Genomic DNA, 9,181 nt, shown 5'->3' on the forward strand with positions numbered 1-9,181 from the left:
TGCGTTACTTTCATCAATGTGTTACGCAATATTTTATTTTTTAGGAATAATTTATAAAATTTTATGTACAGTGACAATATACATGAAAAAATTAGACGCGTCTGATTGGCTGAGAACGAGAGGATTTTTCATGTAACACGAGTGCAAAGTTGTAATACGAGTGCAAATAGTGCGCGAACTGTCAAAATTTCGTCCGTCTTGAATTTCTGCCATGCGTTTTAATGTAATTTATTAACAAGTAACAAGATGATTTCGTGTGCAATTTGGTGTAAATAAGCAATAGTAAATTTTTCAAAGACTACAAATTGCACTCGCCCTACGGCCTCGCGCAATTTTGTTGTCTGTCTTTGAAAAATTTACTCGTGTTTAACACCAATTACCGATTTGTCAACGCCATTGTCAAGAGATGCTGAAGTTGTTGGGCAACGCTTGCTCCGCACATCCTTCACTGTCACGGTGCAGCGTACACTCAAGAAATAATTGACCAGTTGGAAACAATTCGTCCAAGCTACTTACTAAAGGTTGAATCCAGGTGGCATAAAGGTGAGTGTTCTTTAAGGCGGGTACCGTTTCGGGGGGAAGTGGCGGTCCATTTTTCTAAAATACTAGTAGTTAGCAAACAAACTGCATTTCGCGTTTATCGTGTGATCTCTGAGGCAAACATTTGCGGCTTTCATTGTGTCGATAGCATAGACTTAAAAAAAAAGCACCCACACACACAAAAAAGTGACTTGTCCTTTTTCTTTAATTCAAGAAAGGTTTTTTCCGGCACTAGAACAATTCCAACAGATATTCTGACCACCAGATTGGGGTCAACAGGTCAATTGATGGCCTAAATGTGTATTGGAAGAAACGTTCAGCGTAAAGTTATCATAAGAACATACGCTTTTCTTTAGCATAACAAATAACGGAACCAACACGATCAACGATGAGGAAGGAAATGCGAAACTTTAAGAGATGTCATGAAAAATGGAAGTTAAAGAGCGTCAAAACACTGAACTTACTTTCTCAGTAGTCACGTTTTTTTTGGCCTCATCTCGAAATTTTTCAGTATAGGTGAAATTGTTGAAAGTTTTGATTCCTGCGGAAGATTCTGTCCCTTGCTAGACATTCTGTTGCCTTGAAGATGCTTATGACACTTTGAAAACCGTCAAAAGAACCTTTTTACATTTTGAAGTGATAGGTTACGCACGTGATGAGCTATTGTTTTGCTATGAAATCTTTTTTACACCATGTTCTCTTACCGTCGCCGTCGTGGTTTCCTTAACAAGAAACTGCTGTACTTTTCTAACGGAAATATGGAGGTATCGGTTTTAGTTCGGGTTATAACGATGATCAAGTTAGAGAGGCGTGTCAACTGTACTGCAAAATGATTATTATTCTCACCCTCATTTACACAATCTAACAAAATGTCGAGCGATGCGATGGGATTTACTAATTAGAGAAGTAGACAACGATCTTGAACCCAACTGACTACAGAGAGGAATCGGCCGAAGGGTTTCTCTCTTCGTGCGCCAGTAAATTTTAATATTTTCTAAAAGAACTGGCATGTTTCACCCTCCTACGGGAAATGTCTTCTCAGATAAATACAAGAATACACCCTAGGGGTCCTAATCTGCATAATGGGGTGTGCCACGACAGGAAATCGAGGGAGAGAAGCGTGTGTAGCCTGCAGAACAGGCTACACACGGTTTTCAGTCGAACGGAGGCAAGCGCGAGGTAGTGCGAGGTGCGAGCCCACGCGAGGGGAGGACTCGTGCTTCGCACCCGCCTGGCGCTTTTTTCCGTTAGCCTGTCATGAAAAAGCAAAAGATTATCCCTGTTCTGCAGGCTAGGCTTTTGTTGCAAGAATACTGGTGTCATAACTTAAAAAATCATCAAAACTTACCTCTGGAACTCAGAGGTGAATTACAGTGTTGCTAACTCTGCTAATCATTAGTAGAGGTGCCGTCCTTCACCTAAAAAGAAATTTGTTTACAGTTGCGAGAAGCTAAAGATTGGAAATTTCAGTGAAATCATAAGATTTATTATCACGACTTCACACTCTTCTATCAAGTCCACAAACCTGGTGCAAATATTTCAGGATACCCTCAAGGATATTCCCAAAGGATTTTATAAAGTATATGCTTTATTGCATAAAGATTATCCTCATATGAGTGTTCCAAGCCCTCTACTCCTTCCTAAAGAAACGTTGAAACTAACAACAATGTCTTAAAATGTATTCATTTATAGGTAACCGTTTTAAGTGTCCCAGGCGTTTTATCGAGGATTACAGGTACATCCGGTGATACACGCAAGACCACCTCTGTAATTGGCATTTGGAAAAAGTATTTAACAAACTGGCTTTTCTTTTAGACTCTTTGTATCTTCTCGATGAGGTAGCCGAAGAGACTAGTAGGTCTAGTTGTCGTCATGTGTGATTCTCGAGGATGGAGCGCACTGGAGCTTTGTAAACGTAACCTGGGTATTATGCTTTCTACGTCATCGCGAGTAGAGCAGTTAACATTGACATTGCAATTTTTAAACCTGATCCACACTGGCGGCATGGCAACATTTCCACATAAGCCTAGCATCGTAGGGAGAAGCGTCTCGTAAACTGTGCGCTGCGGTAACCACAGGCAGCCCGAGCTCACTGCTAGAAAAGCGGACGTGACTCTTAACGCGTTACGCAACGTTTTATATTTATAAAGGTTTGTATGGGATGTTATCGGTTTGCCTTAAAAGAGAGAAAAAAATGTCTTGTTTTGAAATAAAATGGACTTACCTTATTGCCTTGTTGTTTTCTTTGTTGATTCCTAGCGTCTCAGGCCATTTTGAAGCGTTTTCGGCGAGTTAGCGCTATGTTGGTGTTCAACAGCTAAAAGAAAGTTGAACACCAACATAGCAGTTGAAAACCAACATAGCGCTAACTCGCCGAAAACGCTTCAAAATGGCCCGAGACGCTAGGAATCAACAAAGAAAACAACAAGGCAATAAGGTAAGTCCATTTTATTTCAAAACAAGACATTTTTTCTCTCTTTTAAGGCAAACCGATAACATCCCATTCAAACCTTTATAAATATAAAACGTTGCGCAACGCGTTAAGAGTCACGTCCGCTTGGGCTGCCTGTGCGGTAACTAATACTCACTCGCCGACCACGAAGGAAATCCGGATGTTTATTTTCTCTTTTTTCAGGATCAAGTTATAATTTCATTTTATTTTTTATTTATTTATTTATAAGCTTCGCCAAAAACAATTTGGTAGGAGAGATCTCACAGAGCTAACGTTCCATTAACGAGACTCCTACACAATCAAACAAACAAAAAAAAAACAACAATTACAAATTACAATTACAAATTACAATCGAGTGGTAGGAATTATGTGATTAGATATAGTTAATTAGCAACAGAGTTTGGCTAGTAATGCTGTTAGTGGTCTGCTCATATGACATTTTATGCAGACACTTTTGAAAGTTTGTGGAAAGGCAGGATCATACACAGTTGAAGTTAGATCTAGGTAATATTTCTTCAAATTAGTTTTAAAAACATTAATAGATTGGGTGTTGACGCTCAAGTATTCTGGAAGTGTATTAAATGCTCTTGAGGCTCTAGAGTAGAAACTATTCTGGAAGGTAACAGTCTTAGCTTTAGGTATATCTAACAAAATACTCTTTGATGAAGCAGTACGTCTAGTTACTCTAACAGGTTTAGATATCTTAAATTGGGTGTCAGTATTGTTGACAATTGATTTATAGGTATAAACTAAATCTAGGTATTCGTGCCAATAGCAAAGAGGTATGAGTTCTGTGAGTTTTAGTCTCTCTTTGTACGAGATGTCAGTTCTGTATGGCAGTGAGAGTATATACTTGGTGGCACGCCGTTGTACTCTTTCGATGATTTCAATCAGTGTCACAGACTGAGTAGCCCATACTTGTGAGCTATATGAAAGATTGCTCATTACCAAGGCTGTGTACAATGCTTTCCGAGTCGATTGAATTTTGACCTCTAGTGTCGATCTTCGAATGAAGCCAAGCATCCTATTTGCTTTAAATGCAGCTGCTAGCACATGACAGTTTCATCTCAAGTCCTTGCACACTAAGATCCCAAGATCTTTTCAAGCGTCTGTACGCTTGACTGGTGTATTTTGAAGTATGTATGGTGATATAACTGGGCTGACATTTCTTGTTGTAGACATCATTTAAAGTGCATTTAAACTGATTGAGATCCATCCTCCAATCTTGGCACCACAAAGTGATTCCATCAAGGTCTTCCTGAAGAAGACCTTCATCATCAATATTCATTATGGGACGGTAGCACTTGGTGTCATCCGTAAATAGTGCTATGGAACTGTTAACTGATACCGTAGCAAGATCGTTGACATATATTAGAAACATTAAAGGTCCTAAAATGGACCCTTGCGGCACCCTAGAAATAACAGGGAGAAGGTTCGATGTTATGCCGAGAACAGTTACTTGCTGAGATCTATTACTCAAATAATCAGAGAACCAACAGAGAAGACTGCCATTGATGCCGAACAGATGTAGTTTCTTCAGGAGTAGATGATGGTCAACTCTGTCGAAAGCCTTTGCAAAGTCTAAATAGATGGTATCAACTTGCACTCGGTTATCCAGCATCTCACCAATTTCGTTCAAGACTTCAAGAAGCTGTGAGGTGGTTGACTTCCCTTTTAGAAAACCATGCAGTAGGTTGTAGAGCTGGCTGGAGATGTGTTCGATTAGTAGATTGTATACACAGCGTTCCATAACTTTAGAAACAATGGGCAACAAAGAAATAGGTCTGTAATTAGAAACTTCCGCAGGAAGGCCACTCTTTAGAATCGGAATAATATTTGCCACTTTCCACGCAACTGGAAGTTTACCTAGGTGAAGACATTTGTTGAAGATCGCAAATAGGGAGCTGATAATACATGATGCACAGTTCTTTAGCAATTTCGCTGGGATTTTATCAGGACCAGTTGCTTTGTTTTCATCTAAATAGTGAAGAATGTCGAGAACCTCGCCAGGAGACAAGTGCAGCTGAGAAATATGTTGGTGATGCAGGTTGAGCTAGTTTGATGGTAGAAATTCCTCATAAACGCTGGCTGAGCAGGGTGGTTTAAAAATCGAGTAGAAGTAGTTGTTAAAAAGGTTTGCGATATCGGCAGGTTTGTCAGCCTTGATCGAAACCACATCGGAACAAGTCCACATCACTTCATCAGGAATACTGGATTGTTTGGTTGAAGACTTGAATGAAGACCAGAACTTTTTGTTGTCTGATTTCAACAGATTGGGCAAACCCTGAAACCATTCTTTACGTTTTTCAGCTATCAATTTTTTGGCTTGTCGTCTCAAGTCTCAAAATTTTTCATGGATGTTAAGTTTTCCAGTCTTTTTGGCCTTACGCCGGGCAGTTTCTTTTTTCTTTAGAAGATGCTTAATTTCGTTGTCAAGCCAAGGAGGCGCGTTTTTACATTTAAAGGTCTTTACTAGAATATGGTCAGCTACTGCACAAAGAAAAAGGTCCATCCATTGTTGCCAGTCTGAGTCAGAATCGATGGAGTTGATAGACGGCATAAGGTCAGTGAGCCTTAAGTTTTTTTTTTTTTTTTTGATCCTTTATTCCTTTATTCTAATGGCGTTAAACTTAACTTAACATAATCAACCACTGCCCACAAATAGCATAGCTAGTCTCGGCGGGCAGTGCGTGGACACTAAAACATCTTACATTTTACATACATCTAAAAACCCAATCCAGTCGGCGAGACGATAATTATAAACAGTACGTGCGTCACAGGCTGATGGCTTTGCGTGAACATTGAAATCAAAATAAGCTGTGATCACTGAAGAGATTTCATTGAGTTGGTGGTACGCATTCAAGATTTTTGACAGTCTCAGGGGACCTTGTAAAAACAAGGCCAAGAATATTATTTTTCCTTGTTGGATGGCGATGTTAATTTGTTGAAGAGAGAAGTCTGTTATAAGTTCCCTGAAGTCTGTAGATCCAGAGCCAATATCTTGAAACTGGATTACGAAGTCGGAGTTCCAATACAGAACAGGAAAATTAAAATCGCCACATATAAGAATTGATTCGTAGGTGGAACTTGACTCTAAAAACGAAGTAAATAAAGAAAGCCATTCATTGATATCGACGCTAGGCGGTCGATAGCAAACGCAAATCAATACTTTCTTGGTGTTGATAAGTTCGATTTCAACAGCAGCAATTTCTAACTCTCCTGACCAAGCCCCAGGTGAGACTAAGTTGTAATGAATATTATTTCGTAGAGCAATTAGCACACCACCACCACGCTTTCCATAGGAGCGATCTTTCCTTATAAATGTTGTAACCAGTAGGTAGAATTTCATTATTAGAGATATTATCGTTTAGCCAAGTTTCTGTAACTGTTATTATTCTGTAACTTTCGACAAAGGCAAGGTCTTGGAAGGATTTTAAATTGCTAACAAGCGATCCATCGGTAGATTTGTTTACACTGCATAAGCTTTGAGCGTTAAATAGCAGACAGCGAAGATTGTTCCATTGCTTTTCACTGCGTGATGCACTCGAATCGTTGTTGATTGTTGTTGAATCGTTGTTGATGTACTCGAATCGTTGACCTGGATGAGGGTGAATATCACCACAGAGAGCAAGTTCCAACATAACTGGGTTGAAAGATGAACAACCTTTAGTGCAGTAACAATCTACTGTTTAAAAATCGCTTGCGAAACCACGAAGTAAGTCTTGATTGCGGTTAAAAAATCATCCATTCGTCTTTGGATGGCTTTAGAAAAAAAGTTTTATTATTTGGTATACGACTAGTGCTATCCAGAGGGGATAAGATAAAAATATAACTCAGGAGCAAGCAGAGGGACGTGTACTCCGCCATCTTGTATGATCTTGATTTGGACATGGTTGCCCTTGTTGCCATAGTTTTTATGGTCATCACCATTGTTATTCTGCTTTCTCTCACAATCTATACCGTGGTTAAATCATGGCGCCGAATACAAACAGAGGAAGCGTTCCTCGATGGAAGAGAAGCACTGGTTTGAAAACACAGATTGCATAAAGAACGAGCATGCTGCCGCCAATGACACCTTCACACCAGGTGAAACGAGCAGTGAATATGAGCAGGCTACGTCAGACTGCTGTCAAACTGCAGATTCAAATGATATTTATACTGTTTGTATAAAGCCAACCAAATTCAATCGCGCAAATTACGTGATTTTGATAACTTCGCGGCGATTTCAGGAATGTTCTACACTCAAGGAGGTTGTCACGAGGCCAAGAGAAGATTCCAGTTTTCCACTTAAAAACAGTTTATTATCTATCTTAAGCTTCTGAAAACCTCTCTAAATCTTACGATCTCGAACCATATTTATAGTGGCCGATTACATCATACCTATTTCTAAAACATTATTTTTAGCTGTGAGAACATTCTAGACGCTCATGATGACATCCTTAAAATAACTCAACAGAATGTTCCGGAGTATGGAGAAGTTTCTAGCACAGCTTGTAAAAATAGCGAGGCGGCAATTCAATGTTCTAAATTGTTTTCTTGGTTTCTGGAAACTTCGTTACAGAGGAAATGCAGTCTACGCCAGCAGTGAAAGGGCGCTTTTTATAGTTCTATCCATTATAATTTTTTTACGTATATGAGAACGATCCTTCGCAGTAAAGCACTATTTGAGCAATAGTGAAAATCAGACCTGAAAAAAATTTCAGGCCTGTACGGGATTCGAACCACTGACCTCTGCGATACTAGTGCAGCGCTCTACCAATTGAGCTAACAAGCCAACTGGGAGCAGGCCATCAAATTAATTCGATATAAACCCGTCTGATTTTCACTATTGCTCAAATAGTGCTTTACTGCGAAGGATCGTTCTCATATACGTCTCATAACCGCAGTTCACACATATGTTTCATATGTTTGTTGTTGTTTGATTTATCATCCACGGGTTTATATCGAATTAATTTGATGGCCTGCTCCCAGTTGGCTTGTTAGCTCAATTGGTAGAGCGCTGCACTAGTATCGCAGAGGTCAGTGGTTCGAATCCCGTACAGGCCTGAAATTTTTTTCAGGTCTGATTTTCACTATTGCTCAAATAGTGCTTTACTGCGAAGGATCGTTCTCATATACGTCTCATAACCGCAGTTCACACATATGTTTCATATGTTTGTTGTTGTTTGATTTATCACCCACGGGTTTATATCGAATTAATTTGATGGCCTGCTCCCAGTTGGCTTGTTAGCTCAATTGGTAGAGCGCTGCACTAGTATCGCAGAGGTCAGTGGTTCGAATCCCGTACAGGCCTGAAATTTTTTTTTTTTTTTTCAGGTCTGATTTTCACTATTGCTCAAATAGTGCTTTACTGCGAAGGATCGTTCTCATAACCGCAGTTCACACATATGTTTCATATGTTTGTTGTTGTTTGATAATTTTTTTAACCCATGCGAGTTATCAAACTAGTTCCCAGGGTCTCGCATCTTCCCGCCCCCTGGAGCCAGAGAAGAGTTAATATTATTAACTATTAACTCTGGCCAGAATAAGGAAACATAGTGGCGACCTCACACATCACATGATATGCGCCAGTCAATCAGACATGTCTTATATCAGGACGATCAGAGTTTTGGCTCTTCATTTTATATGGTCTAGTGGTTCCAATCAAACCCTGCTCGCTTTGATTCGACTTAACTAGCAATGAGTTTGCATTTGATTGGTGGAGTGTGAGGGAGCGTAAGTTTCTAGACCAATCACAATGCGAAGTGTGGAATAGCCAATGCTTTCGCCAAACACAATCGTACCAACCGTGATCGTAATCTTTCTGAGCGAGGAAAATTCGCCCGAAAAAGAGCTTCATTCAGTTGAGTTAAAAAGAATTTGCACCTGATTATTGAATGTCTATCAAACACACATCAATAGGATATCATTGTCAGTCCATTCGCTGTTTTTTGTTTCTTTTTATTGTTAAGCTTTTTGTTTCTTGCTGAGAACTTCAAACATATTTTTATACAGTTTTAAGTGTTCATGAAAGAGCATTATTTCGTTAATAAAAGTCGGTGTACCTATGTTTGCGCGCAGATCGAGTATTTGCACAGATGGTGAAGTCCGTATTGTCGTAAGAACGAAACGTTCTTTTGAATAAATCTTTTAGTCCTCTTTCTTCTTTCTCTTCCAACCTAGGAAGGTGTTCTGATATATTTGAATTGC

The sequence above is a fragment of the Stylophora pistillata genome, chromosome 13 (assembly GCF_964205215.1).
Source record: "Stylophora pistillata chromosome 13, jaStyPist1.2, whole genome shotgun sequence".
Lineage (NCBI taxonomy): Eukaryota > Metazoa > Cnidaria > Anthozoa > Scleractinia > Pocilloporidae > Stylophora > Stylophora pistillata.